Source organism: Schistocerca americana, chromosome 6, assembly GCF_021461395.2.
Source record: "Schistocerca americana isolate TAMUIC-IGC-003095 chromosome 6, iqSchAmer2.1, whole genome shotgun sequence".
NCBI classification, from domain to species: Eukaryota; Metazoa; Arthropoda; class Insecta; order Orthoptera; family Acrididae; genus Schistocerca; species Schistocerca americana.
In genome coordinates, this window is record NC_060124.1 from 544420135 (window position 1) to 544434902 (window position 14768).

Here is a 14768-nt window from a genome sequence, read left to right on the forward strand (position 1 = left end):
ATGAAACACAGAAATTGCATCCGAATTTAATACCAAAGGCACAACGCCGACTTAAGTACAAGAGGACTAACACTCTCCCTTTCTATGATTTGAACCTCACTTGTGAGTCCAGTTATAGATTCCGATGCTTCACTTCGGGTTTACTGTATCCCTTGGACCTTCTTATTGACGATGAAACACAGAAATTGCTTCCGAATTTAGTACAAAAGGCACATTGCCGACTAAGTAAAAGAGGACTGTCACGCTCTCATTCTATGATTTGAAGCTCTCCTGTGAGTCCAGTTTTAAATTCCGATGCTTCACTTCAGGTTTACTGTATACCTTGCACCTTCTTATTGACGATGAAACACAGAAATTGCATCCGATATTAATACAAAAGGCACAATGCCGACGTAAGTACAAGAGGACTGACACTCTAACTTTCTATGATTTGAACCTCTCCAGTGAGTCCAGTTTTAGATACCGATGCTTCACTTCAGGTTTACTGTATACCTCGCACCTTCTTATTGACGATGAAACACAGAAATTGCATCGGAATTAAATTCAAAAGGCACAATGCCGACTTAAGTAAAAGAGGACTGACACTCTAACTCTCTATGATTTGAACCTCTCCTGTGAGTCCAGTTATAGATTCCGATGCTTCACTTCAGGTTTACTGTATACCTTGCACCTTCTTATTGACGATGAAACACAGAAATTGCATCGGAATTAATTTCAACAGACACAATGCGGACTTAAGTATAAGTGGACTGACACTCTAATTATCTATGATTTGAACCAATCCTGTGAGTCCAGTTTTAGATTCCGATGCTTCACTTCAGGTTTACTGTATACCTTGCACCTTCTTGTTGACGAAGAAACACTGAAACTGCATCCGAATTTAATACAAAAGGCACAATGCCGACGTAAGTACAAGAGGACTGACACTCTAACTTTCTATGATTTGAACCTCTCCTGTGAGTCCAGTTTTAGATACCGATGCTTCACTTCAGGTTTACTGTGTACCTTGCACCTTGTTGTTGACGATGAAACACAGAATTTGAATCCAAATTTAATACAAAAGGCACAATGCCGACTTAAGTACAAGAGGATTGACACTCTCCCTTTCTATGATTTGAACCTCTCCTGTGAGTCCAGTTTTAGATTCCGATGCTTCACTTCAGGTTTACTGTATACCTTGCACCGTCTTATTGACGATGGAACACAAAAGTTGCAACGGAATTAAATTCAAAAGGCACAATGCCGACTTAAGTACAAGAGGACTGACACTCTAACTTTCTATGATTAGAACCTCTCCTGTGAGTCCAGTTTTAGATACCGATGCTTCACTTCAGGTTTACTGTATACCTTGCACCTTCTTATTGACGATGAAACACAGAAATTGCATCGGAATTAAATTTAAAAGGCACAATGCCGACTTCAGTACAACTGGACTGACACTCTAACTCTCTGTGATTTGAACCCCTCCTGTGAGTCCAGTTTTTGATTCCGATGCTTCACTTCAGGTTTACTGTATACCTTGCACCTTCTTATTGACGATGAAACACAGAAATTGCATCCGAATTTATTACAAAAGGCACAATGCTGACTTAAGTACAAGAGGACTAACACTTTCCCTTTCTATGATTTGAACCTCACCTGTGAGTCCAGTTTTAGATTCCGATGCTTCACTTCAGGTTTACTGTATCCCTTGGACCTTCTTATTGACGATGAAACACAGAAATTGCATCCGAATTTAGTACAAAAGGTACATTGCCGACTAAGTAAAAGGGGACTGTCACGCTCTCATTCTATGATTTGAACCTCTCCTGTGAGTCCAGTTTTAGATTCCGATGCTTCACTTCTGGTTTACTGTATACCTTGCACCTTCTTATTGACGATGAAACACAGATATTGCATCGGAATTCAATTCAAAAGGCACAATGCCGGCTTAAGTACAACAGGACTGGCACTCTCACTTTCTATGATTTCAACCTCTCCTGTGGGTCCAGTCTTAGATTCCGATGCTTCACTTCAGGTTTACTGTATCCCTTGGACCTTCTTATTGACGATGAAATACAGACATTGCATCCGAATTCAATACAAAAGGCACAATGCAGACTTAAGTAAAAGAGGACTGACACTCTAACTTTCTATGATATGAACCTCTTCTGTGAGTCCAGTTTTCGATTCCGATGCTTCACTTCAGGTTTACTGTATACCTTGCAACTTTTTATTGACGATGTAACACAGGAATTGCATCCGAATTTAATACAAAAGGCACAATGCCGACTTCAGTACAAGTGGACTGACACTCTCAATTTCTATGATTTGAACCTCTCCTGCGAGTCCAGTTTTAGATTGCGATGCATCACTTCAGCTTTACTGTATACCTTGCACCGTGTTATTGACGATGGGACACAAAAATTGCGACATAATTAAATTCAAAAGGCACAATGCCGACGTAAGTACAAGAGGACTGACTCTCTAACTTTCTATGATTTGAACCTCTCCTGTAGGTCCAGTTTTAGATTCCGATGCTTCACTTCAGGTTTACTGTATACCTTGCACCGTCTTATTGACGATGGAACACAAAAGTTGCAACGGAAAGAAATTCAAAAGGCACAATGCCGACTTAAGTACAAGAGGACTGACACTCTAACTTTCTATGATTTGAACCTCTCCTGTGAGTCCAGTTTTAGATACCGATGCTTCACTTCAGGTTTACTGTATACCTTGCACCTTCTTATTGACGATGAAACACTGAACTTGCATTGGAATTAAATTTAAAAGACACAATGCCGACTTAAGTATAAGAGGACTGACACTCTAACTATCTATGATTTGAACCCCTCCTGTGAGTCCAGATTTAGATTCCGATGGTTCACTTCGGGTTTACTGAATCCCTTGGACCATCTTATTGACGATGAAACACAGAATTTGCATCCGAATTTAATACAATTGGCACAATCCCAACTTAAGAACAAGAGGACTCACACTCTTGTTTTCTAAGATTTGAACCACTCCTGTGAGTCCAGGTTTAGATTCCGATGCTTCACTTCAGGTTTACTTTATGCCTTGCACCTTTTTATTGACGATGAAACACAGAAATTGCATCCGAATTTAATACAAAAGGCACAATGCCGACTTCAGTAACAGAGGACTGACACTCTTTCTTTCTATCATTTGAACCTCTCCTGTGAGTCCTGTTTAAGATTCCGATGCTTCACTTCAGTTTTACTGTAAACCTTGCACCTTCTTATTGACGATGAAACACAGAAATTGCATCGGAATTAAATTCAAAAGGCACAATGCCGACTTAAGTACAACAGGACTGACACTCCCACTTTCTACGATTTCAACCTCTCCTGTGAGTCCAGTTTTAGATTCCGATGCTTCACTTCAGGTTTACTGTATCCCTTGGACCATCTTATTGACGATGAAATATGCATTCATCGTCAATGAGAAGGTGCAAGGTATACAGAAAACCTGAAGTGAAGCATCGGAATCTAAAACTGGACACACAGGAGAGGTTCAAATCATAGCAAGAGAGAGTGTCAGTCCTCTTTTACTGATGTCGGCATTGTGACTTTTCTATTACATTAGGATGCAATTTCTGTATTTCATCGTCAATATGAACGTCCAAGGGATACTGTAAACGGAATGCATCCGAATTTAATACAAAAGGCACAATGCCGACTTAAGTAACAGAGGACTAACACTCTATTTCTCTATGATTTGAACCTCTCCTGTGAGTCCAGTAATAGATTCCGATGGTTCACTTCAGGTTTACTGTATACCTTGCACCTTCTTATTGACGATGAAACACAGAAATTGCATCGGAATTAAATTCCTGAGACACAATGCCGACTTAAGTACAAGAGGACTGACACTCTAACTATCTATGATTTGAACGTCTCCTGTGAGTCCAGTTTTAGATTCCGATGCTTCACTTCAGGTTTACAGTATCCCTTGGACGTTCATATTGACGATGAAATACAGAAATTGCATCCTAATATAATAGAAAAGTCACAATGCCGACATCAGTAAAAGAGGACTGACACTCTCTCTTGCTATGATTTGAACCTCTCCTGTGTGTCCAGTTTTAGATTCCGATGCTTCACTTCAGGTTTTCTGTATACCTTGCACCTTCTCATTGACGATGAAACACAGAAATCGCATCGGAATTAAATTATAAAGGCACAATGCAGACTTAAGTACAAGAGGACTGACACTCTAACTCTCTATGATTTGATCCTCTCCTGTGAGTCCAGTTTTAGATTCCGATGCTTCACTTCAAGTTTACTGTATACCTTGCACCTTCTTATTGACGATGATACACAGAAGTTGCATCGCAATTAAATTCAAAAGGCACAATGCCGACCTAGGTATAAGAGGACTGACACTCTAACTATCTATGATTTGAACCCCTCCTATGAGTCCAGTTTTAGATTCCGATGCTTCACTTCGGGTTTACTGTATCCCTTGGACCTTCTTATTGACAATGAAACACAGAAATTGCATCCGAATTTAATACAAAAGGCACAATACCGACTTAAGTACAAGAAGACTGCCACTCTCGTTTTCTATGATTCGAACCTCTCCTGTGAGTCCAGTTATAGATTCCGATGCTTCACTTCAGGTTTACTGTATACCTTGCACCTTCTTATTAACGATGAAATACAGTAATTTCTTCCGAATTTAACACAAAAGGAACAATGCCGACTTAAGTAACAGAGGACTGACACTCTATCTTTCTACGATTTGAACCTGTCCTGTGAGTCCAGTATTGGATTCCGATGCTTCACTTCAGGTTTACTGTATACCTTGCACCCTCTTATTGACGATGAAACACAGAAATTGCATCGGAATTAAATTCAAAAGGCACAATGCCGACTTAAGTACAACAGGACTGACATTCTAACTCTCTATGATTTGATCCTCTCCTGTGAGTCCAGTTTTAGATTCCGATGGTTCACTTCAGGTTTACTGTATACCTTGCATCTTCTTATTGACGATGATACACAGAAATTGCATCGGAATTAAATTCAAAAGACACAATGCCGACTTAAGTATAAGAGGACTGACACTCTAACTATCTATGATTTGAACCCCTCCTGTGAGTCCAGTTTTAGATTCCGATGCTTCACTTCGGGTTTACTGTATCCCTTGGACCTTCTTATTGACAATGAAACACAGAAATTGCATCCGAATTTAATACAAAAGGCACAATACCGACTTAAGTACAAGAAGACTGCCACTCTCGTTTTCTATGATTCAAACCTCTCCTGTGAGTCCAGTTTTAGATTCCGATGCTTCACTTCAGGTTTACTGTATACCTTGCACCATCTTATTGACGATGAAACACAGAAATCGCATTTGAATTTAATACAAAAGGCACAATGCCGACTTAAGTAACATAGGACTGACACTCTCCCTTTCTTTGATTTGAACCTCTCCTGTGAGTACAGTTTTAGATTTCGATGCTTCACTTCAGGTTTACTGTATACCTTGCACATTCCTATTGACGATGATACACAGAAATTGCATCGGACTTTAATTCAAATGGTACAATGCCGACTTAAGTACAAGAGGACTGACACTCTAACTCTCGATGATTTGAACCTCTCCTGTTAGTCCAGTTTTAGATTCCGATGCTTCACTTCAGGTTTACTGTATACCTTGCACCTTCTTATTGACGATGAAACACAGATATTGCTACGGTATTAAATTCAAAAGACACAATGCCGGCTTAAGTATAAGTGGACTGACACTCTAACTATCTATGATTTGAACCCCTCCTGTGAGTCCAGTTTTAGATTCCGATGCTTCACTTCGGGTTTACTGTATCCCTTGTACCTTCTTATTGACGATGAAACACAGAAATTGCATCCGAATTTCATACAAAAGGCACAATGCCGACTTAAGTACTAGAGGACGGACACTCTCGTTTTCTATGACTTTAACCTCTCCTGTGAGTCCAGTTTTAGATTCCGATGCTTCACTTCAAGTTTACTGTATACCTTGCGCTTTCTTATTGACGATGAAACACAGAATTTGCATCCGAATTTAATACAAAAGGCACAATGCCGACTTAAGTAACAGAGGACTGACACTCTCTCTTTCTATGATATTAACCTCTCCTGTGAGTCCAGTATTAGATTCCGATGCTTCACTTCAGGTTTACTGTATACCTTGCACCCTCTTATTGACGATGAAACACATAAATTGCATCAGAATGAAATTCAAAATGCACTATGCCGACTTAAGTACAAGAGGACTGACACTCTCACTTTCTATGATTTGAACCTCTCCTGTGAGTCCCGTTTTAGATTCCGATGCTTCACTTCAGGTTTACTGTATACCTTGCACCTTCTTATTGACGATGAAACACAGAAATTGCATCGGATTTAAATTCAAAAGGCACAATGCAGACTTAAGTACAACTGGACTGACACTCTCACTTTCTATGATTTCAACCTCTCCTGTGAGTCTAGTTTTAGATTCCGATGCTTCACTTCAGGTTTACTGTATACCTTGCACCTTCTTATTGTTGATGAAACACAGAAATTGCATCGGAATTAAATTCAAAAGACACAATGCCGACTTAAGTACAAGAGGACTGACACTCTCACTTTCTATGATTTGAACCTCTCCTGTGAGTCCCGTTTTAGATTCCGATGCTTCACTTCAGGTTTACTGTATACCTTGCACCTTCTTATTGACGATGAAACACAGAAATTGCATCGGATTTAAATTCAAAAGGCACAATGCAGACTTAAGTACAACTGGACTGACACTCTCACTTTCTATGATTTCAACCTCTCCTGTGAGCCCAGTTTTAGATTCCGATGCTTCACTTCAGGTTTACTGTATCCCTTGGACCTTCTTATTGACGATGAAATACAGACATTGCATCCGAATTGAATACAAAAGGCACAATGACGACTTAAGTAAAAGAGGACTGACACTCTCTCTTTCTATGATTTGAACCTCTCCTGTGAGTTCAGTTTTAGATTCCGATGCTTCACTTCAGGTTTACTGTATATCTTGCACATTCTTATTGACGAAGAAACTCAGAAATTGCATCGGAATTAAATTCCAAAGGCACAATGCCGACTTAAGTACGACAGGACTGACACTCTAACTCTCTATGATTCGAACCACTCTTGTGAGTCCAGTTTTAGATTCCGATGCTTCACTTCAGGCTTACTGTATACCTTGCACCTTCTTATTGACGATGAAACACAGAAATTGCATCGGAATAAAATTCAAAAGGCACAATGCAGACTTAAGTAAAAGAGGACTGACACTCTCTCTTTCTATGATTTGAACCTCTCCTGTGAGTTCAGTTTTAGATTCCGATGCTTCACTTCAGGTTTACTGTTTACCTTGCACATTCTTATTTACGATGAAACACAGAAATTTCATCCGAATTTAACACAAAAGGAACAATGCCTACTTAAGTAACAGAGGACTGACACTCTCTCCTTCTACGATTTGAACCTCTCCTGTGAGTCCAGTATTAGATTCCGATGCTTCACTTCAGTTTTACTGTTTACCTTACACCCTCGTATTGACGATGAAACACAGAAATTGCATCGGAATTAAATTCAAAAGGCACAATGCCGACTTAAGTACAACAGGACTGCCACTCTAACTCTCTATGATTTGATCCTCTCCTGTGAGTCCAGTTTTAGATTCCGATGATTCACTTCAGGTTTACTGTATACCTTGCACCTTCTTATTGACGATGATACACAGAAATTGCATCGGAATTAAATTCAAAAGACACAATGCCGACTTAAGTATAAGAGGACTGAAACTCTAACTATCTATGATTTGAACCCCTCCTGTGAGTCCAGTTTTAGATTCCGATGCTTCACTTCGGGTTTATGTATCCCTTGGACCTTCTTATTGACAATGAAACACAGAAATTGCATCCGAATTTAATACAAAAGGCACAATACCGACTTAAGTACAAGAAGACTGCCACTCTCGTTTTCTATGATTCGAACCTCTCCTGTGAGTCCAGTTTTAGATTCCGATGCTTCACTTCAGGTTTACTGTATACCTTGCACCTTGTTATTGACGATGAAACACAGAAATTGCATCCGAATTTAATACAAAAGGCACAATGCCGACTTAAGTAACAGAGGAATGACACTCTCCCTTTCTATGATTAGAACCTCTCCTGTGAGTACAGTTTTAGATTTCGATGCTTCAGTTCAGGTTTACTGTATACCTTGCACATTCCTATTGACGATGATACACAGAAATTGCATCGGACTTTAATTCAAAAGGCACAATGCCGACTTAAGTACAAGAGGACTGACACTCTAACTCTCTATGATTTGACCCTCTCCTGTGAGTCCAGTTTTAGATTCCGATGCTTCACTTCAGGTTTACTGTATCCCTTGCACCTTCTTATTGACGATGAATCACAGAAATTGCATCCGAATGTAATACAAAAGGCACAATGGCGACTTAAGTTCGAGAGGATTGATACTCTCCCTATCTATGATTTGTACCTCTCCTGTGAATCCAGTTTTAGATTCCGATGCTTCACTTCAGGTTTACTGTATCCCTTGGACCTTCTTATTGACGATGAAACACAGAAATTGCATTGGAATTAAATTCAAAAGGCACAATGCCTACTTAAGTACAACAGGACTGACACTCTCACTCTCTATGATTTGAACGTCTCTTGTGAGTCCAGTTTTAGATTCCGATGCTTCACTTCAGGTTTACTGTATACCTTGCACCTTCTTATTGACGATGAATCACAGAAATTGCATCCGAATTTAATACAAAAGGCACAATGCCGCCTTAAGTACTAGAGGATTGACACTCTCCCTATCTATGATTTGAACCTCTCCTGTGAATCCTGTTTTAGATTCCGATGCTTCACTTCAGGTTTGCTGTATCCCTTGGACCTTCTTATTGACGATGAAACGGAGAAATTGCATCCGAATTTAGTACAAAAGGCACAATGCCGACTAAGTGAAAGAGGTGTGACACTCTCTCTTTCTACGATTTGAACCTCTCCTGTGAGTCCAGTTTTAGATTCCGATTCTTCACTTCGGGTTTACTGTATCCCTTGCACCTTCTTATTGACGATGAATCACAGAAATTGCATCCGAATTGAATACAAAAGGCACAATGACGACTTAAGTAAAAGAGGACTGACACTCTCTCTTTCTATGATTTGAACCTCTCCTGTGAGTTCAGTTTTAGATTCCGATGCTTCACTTCAGGTTTACTGTATACCTTGCACATTCTTATTGACGAAGAAACACAGAAATTGCATCGGAATTAAATTCCAAAGGCACAATGCCGACTTAAGTACAACAGGACTGACACTCTAACTCTCTATGATTTGAACCACTCTTGTGAGTCCAGTTTTAGATTCCGATGCTTCACTTCAGGCTTACTGTATACCTTGCACCTTCTTATTGACGATGAAACACAGAAATTGCATCGGAATAAAATTCAAAAGGCACAATGCAGACTTAAGTAAAAGAGGACTGACACTCTCTCTTTCTAAGATTTTAACCTCTCCTGTGAGTTCAGTTTTAGATTCCGATGCTTCACTTCAGGTTTACTGTATACCTTGCACATTCTTATTTATGATGAAACACAGAAATTTCATCCGAATTTAACACAAAAGGAACAATGCCTACTTAAGTAACAGAGGACTGGCACTCTCTCCCTCTACGATTTGAACCTCTCCTGTGAGTCCAGTATTAGATTCCGATGCTTCACTTCAGGTTTTCTGTTTACCTTGCACCTTCTTATTGACGATGATACACAGAAATTGCATCGGAATTAAATTCAAAAGACACAATGCCGACTTAAGTATAAGAGGACTGAAACTCTAACTATCTATGATTTGAACCCCTCCTGTGAGTCCAGTTTTGGATTCCGATGCTTCACTTCGGGTTTTTGTATCCCTTGGACCTTCTTATTGACAATGAAGCACAGAAATTGCATCCGAATTTAATACAAAAGGCACAATACCGACATAAGTACAAGAAGACTGCCACTCTCGTTTTCTATGATTCGAACCTCTCCTGTGAGTCCAGTTTTAGATTCCGATGCTTCACTTCAGGTTTACTGTATACCTTGCACCTTGTTATTGACGATGAAACACAGAAATTGCATCCGAATTTAATACAAAAGGCACAATGCCGACTTAAGTAACAGAGGAATGACACTCTCCCTTTCTATGATTTGAACCTCTCCTGAGAGTACAGTTTTAGATTTCGATGCTTCAGTTCAGGTTTACTGTATACCTTGCACATTCCTATTGACGATGATACACAGAAATTGCATCGGACTTTAATTCAAAAGGCACAATGCCGACTTAAGTACAAGAGGACTGACACTCTAACTCTCTATGATTTGAACCTCTCCTGTGAGTCCAGTTTTAGATTCCGATGCCTCACTTCAGGTTTACTGTATACCTTGCACATTCTTATTGTCGAAGAAACACAGAAATTGCATTGGAATTAAATTCCAAAGGCACAATGCCGATTTAAGTACAACAGTACTGACACTCTAACTCTCTATGATTTGAACCTCTCTTGTGAGTCCAGTTTTAGATTCCGATGCTTCACTTCAGGCTTACTGTATACCTTGCACCTTCTTATTGACGATGAAACACAGAAATTGCATCGGAATAAAATTCAAAAGACACAATGCCGACTTAAGTACAAGAGGACTGACACTCTCACTTTCTATGATTTCAACCTCTCCTGTGAGTCCAGTTTTAGATTCCGATGCTTCACTTCAGGTTTACTGTATCCCTTGCACCTTCTTATTGACGATGAATCACAGAAATTGCATCCGAATGTAATACAAAAGGCACAATGGCGACTTAAGTACGAGAGGATTGATACTCTCCCTATCTATGATTTGTACCTCTCCTGTGAATCCAGTTTTAGATTCCGATGCTTCACTTCAGGTTTACTGTATCCCTTGGACCTTCTTATTGACGATGAAACACAGAAATTGCATTGGAATTAAATTCAAAAGGCACAATGCCTACTTAAGTACAACAGGACTGACACTCTCACTCTCTATGATTTGAACCTCTCTTGTGAGTCCAGTTTTAGATTCCGATGCTTCACTTCAGGTTTGCTGTATCCCTTGGACCTTCTTATTGACGATGAAACAGAGAAATTGCATCCGAATTTAGTACAAAAGGCACAATGCCGACTAAGTAAAAGAGGAGTGACACTCTCTCTTTCTACGATTTGAACCTCTCCTGTGAGTCCAGTTTTAGATTCCGATGCTTCACTTCGGGTTTACTGTACACCTTGCGCCTTCTTATTGACGATGAAACACAGAAATTGCATCGGAATTTAATACAAAAGGCACAATGCCGACTTAATAACAAGAGGACTGACACTCTCACTTTCTATGATTTGAACGTCTCCTGGGAGTCCAGTTTTTGATTCCGATGCTTCGCTTCAGGTTTACTGTATACCTTGCAACTTCTTATTGACGATGAAACACAGAAATTGCATCGGAAAAAATTCAAAAGACACAATGCCGACTTAAGTACAAGAGGACTGACACTCTCACTTTCTATGATTTCAACCTCCCCTGTGAGTCCAGTTTTAGATTCCGATGCTTGACTTCAGGTTTACTGTATCCCTTGCACCTTCTTATTGACGATGAATCACAGAAATTGCATCCGAATTTAATACAAAAGGCACAATGCCGACTTAAGTACGATAGGATTGATACTCTCTCTATCTATGATTTGAACCTCTCCTGTGAATCCAGTTTTAGATTCCGATGCTTCACTTCAGGTTTACTGTATCCCTTGGACCTTCTTATTGACGATGAAACACAGAAATTGCATCGGAATTAAATTCAAAAGGCACAATGCCTACTTAAGTACAACAGGACTGACACTCTCACTCTCGATGATTTGAACCTCTCTTGTGAGTCCTGTTTTAGATTACGATGCTTCACTTCAGGTTTACTGTATACCTTGCACCTTCTTATTGACGATAAATCACAGAAATTGCATCCGAATTTCATACAAAAGGCACAATGCCGCCTTAAGTACTAGAGGATTGACACTCTCCCTATCTATGATTTGAACCTCTCCTGTGAATCCAGTTTTAGATTCCAATGCTTCACTTCAGGTTTGCTGTATCCCTTGCACCTTCTTATTGACGATGAAACACAGAAATTGCATCGGAATTTAATACAAAAGGCACAATGCCGACTTAAGTACAAGAGGACTGACACTCTCGCTTTCTATGATTTGAACGTCTCCTGGGAGTCCAGTTTTAGATTCCGATGCTTCGCTTCAGGTTTACTGTGTACCTTGCACCGTCTTATTGACGATGGAACACAAAAATTGCAACGGAATTAAATTCAAAAGGCACAATGCCGACTTAAGAACAAGAGGACTGACACTTTAACTTTCTATAATTTGAACCTCTACTGTGAGTCCAGTTTTAGATACCGATGCTTCACTTCAGGTTTACTGTATACCTTGCACCTTCTTATTGACGATGAAACACAGAACTTGCATCGGAATTAATTTCAAAGCCACAATGCCGACTTAAGTACAAGAGGGCTGACACTCTAACTCTCTATGATATGAACCCTTCCTGTGAGTCCAGTTTTAGATTCCGATGCTTCACTTCAGGCTTACTGTATACCTTGCACCTTCTTATTGACGATGAAACACAGAAATTGCATCGGAATAAAATTCAAAAGGCACAATGCAGACTTAAGTAAAAGAGGACTGACACTCTCTCTTTCTAAGATTTGAACCTCTCCTGTGAGTTCAGTTTTAGATTCCGATGCTTCACTTCAGGTTTACTGTATACCTTGCACATTCTTATTTACGATGAAACACAGAAATTTCATCCGAATTTAACACAAAAGGAACAATGCCTACTTAAGTAACAGAGGACTGACACTCTCTCCCTCTACGATTTGAACCTCTCCTGTGAGTCCTGTATTAGATTCCGATGCTTCACTTCAGGTTTTCTGTTTACCTTGCACCTTCTTATTGACGATGATACACAGAAATTGCATCGGAATTAAATTCAAAAGACACAATGCCGACTTAAGTATAAGAGGACTGAAACTCTAACTATCTATGATTTGAACCCCTCCTGTGAGTCCAGTTTTGGATTCCGATGCTTCACTTCGGGTTTTTGTATCCCTTGGACCTTCTTATTGACAATGAAACACAGAAATTGCATCCGAATTTAATACAATAGGCACAATACCGACATAAGTACAAGAAGACTGCCACTCTCGTTTTCTATGATTCGAACCTCTCCTGTGAGTCCAGTTTTAGATTCCGATGCTTCACTTCAGGTTTACTGTATACCTTGCACCTTGTTATTGACGATGAAACACAGAAATTGCATCCGAATTTAATACAAAAGGCACAATGCCGACTTAAGTAACAGAGGAATGACACTCTCCCTTTCTATGATTTGAACCTCTCCTGTGAGTACAGTTTTAGATTTCGATGCTTCAGTTCAGGTTTACTGTATACCTTGCACATTCCTATTGACGATGATACACAGAAATTGCATCGGACTTTAATTCAAAAGGCACAATGCCGACTTAAGTACAAGAGGACTGACACTCTAACTCTCTATGATTTGAACCTCTCCTGTGAGTCCAGTTTTAGATTCCGATGCTTCACTTCAGGTTTACTGTATACCTTGCACATTCTTATTGACGAAGAAACACAGAAATTGCATTGGAATTAAATTCCAAAGGCACAATGCCGATTTAAGTACAACAGTACTGACACTCTAACTCTCTATGATTTGAACCTCTCTTGTGAGTCCAGTTTTAGATTCCGATGCTTCACTTCAGGCTTACTGTATACCTTGCACCTTCTTATTGACGATGATACACAGAAATTGCATCGGAATAAAATTCAAAAGACACAATGCCGACTTAAGTACAAGAGGACTGACACTCTCACTTTCTATGATTTCAACCTCTCCTGTGAGTCCAGTTTTAGATTCCGATGCTTCACTTCAGGTTTACTGTATCCCTTGCACCTTCTTATTGACGATGAATCACAGAAATTGCATCCGAATGTAATAGAGAAGGCACAATGGCGACTTAAGTACGAGAGGATTGATACTCTCCCTATCTATGATTTGTACCTCTCCTGTGAATCCAGTTTTAGATTCCGATGCTTCACTTCAGGTTTACTGTATCCCTTGGACCTTCTTATTGACGATGAAACACAGAAATTGCATTGGAATTAAATTCAAAAGGCTCAATGCCTACTTAAGTACAACAGGACTGACACTCTCACTCTCTATGATTTGAACCTCTCTTGTGAGTCCAGTTTTAGATTCCGATGCTTCACTTCAGGTTTGCTGTATCCCTTGGACCTTCTTATTGACGATGAAACAGAAAAATTGCATCCGAATTTAGTACAAAAGGCACAATGCCGACTAAGTAAAAGAGGAGTGACACTCTCTCTTTCTACGATTCGAACCTCTCCTGTGAGTCCAGTTTTAGATTCCGATGCTTCACTTCAGGTTTACTGTATCCCTTGGACCTTCTTATTGACGATGAAACACAGAAATTGCATCGGAATTAAATTCAAAAGGCACAATGCCTACTTAAGTACAACAGGACTGACACTCTCACTCTCGATGATTTGAACCTCTCTTGTGAGTCCTGTTTTAGATTACGATGCTTCACTTCAGGTTTACTGTATACCTTGCACCTTCTTATTGACGATGAATCACAGAAATTGCATCCGAATTTCATAC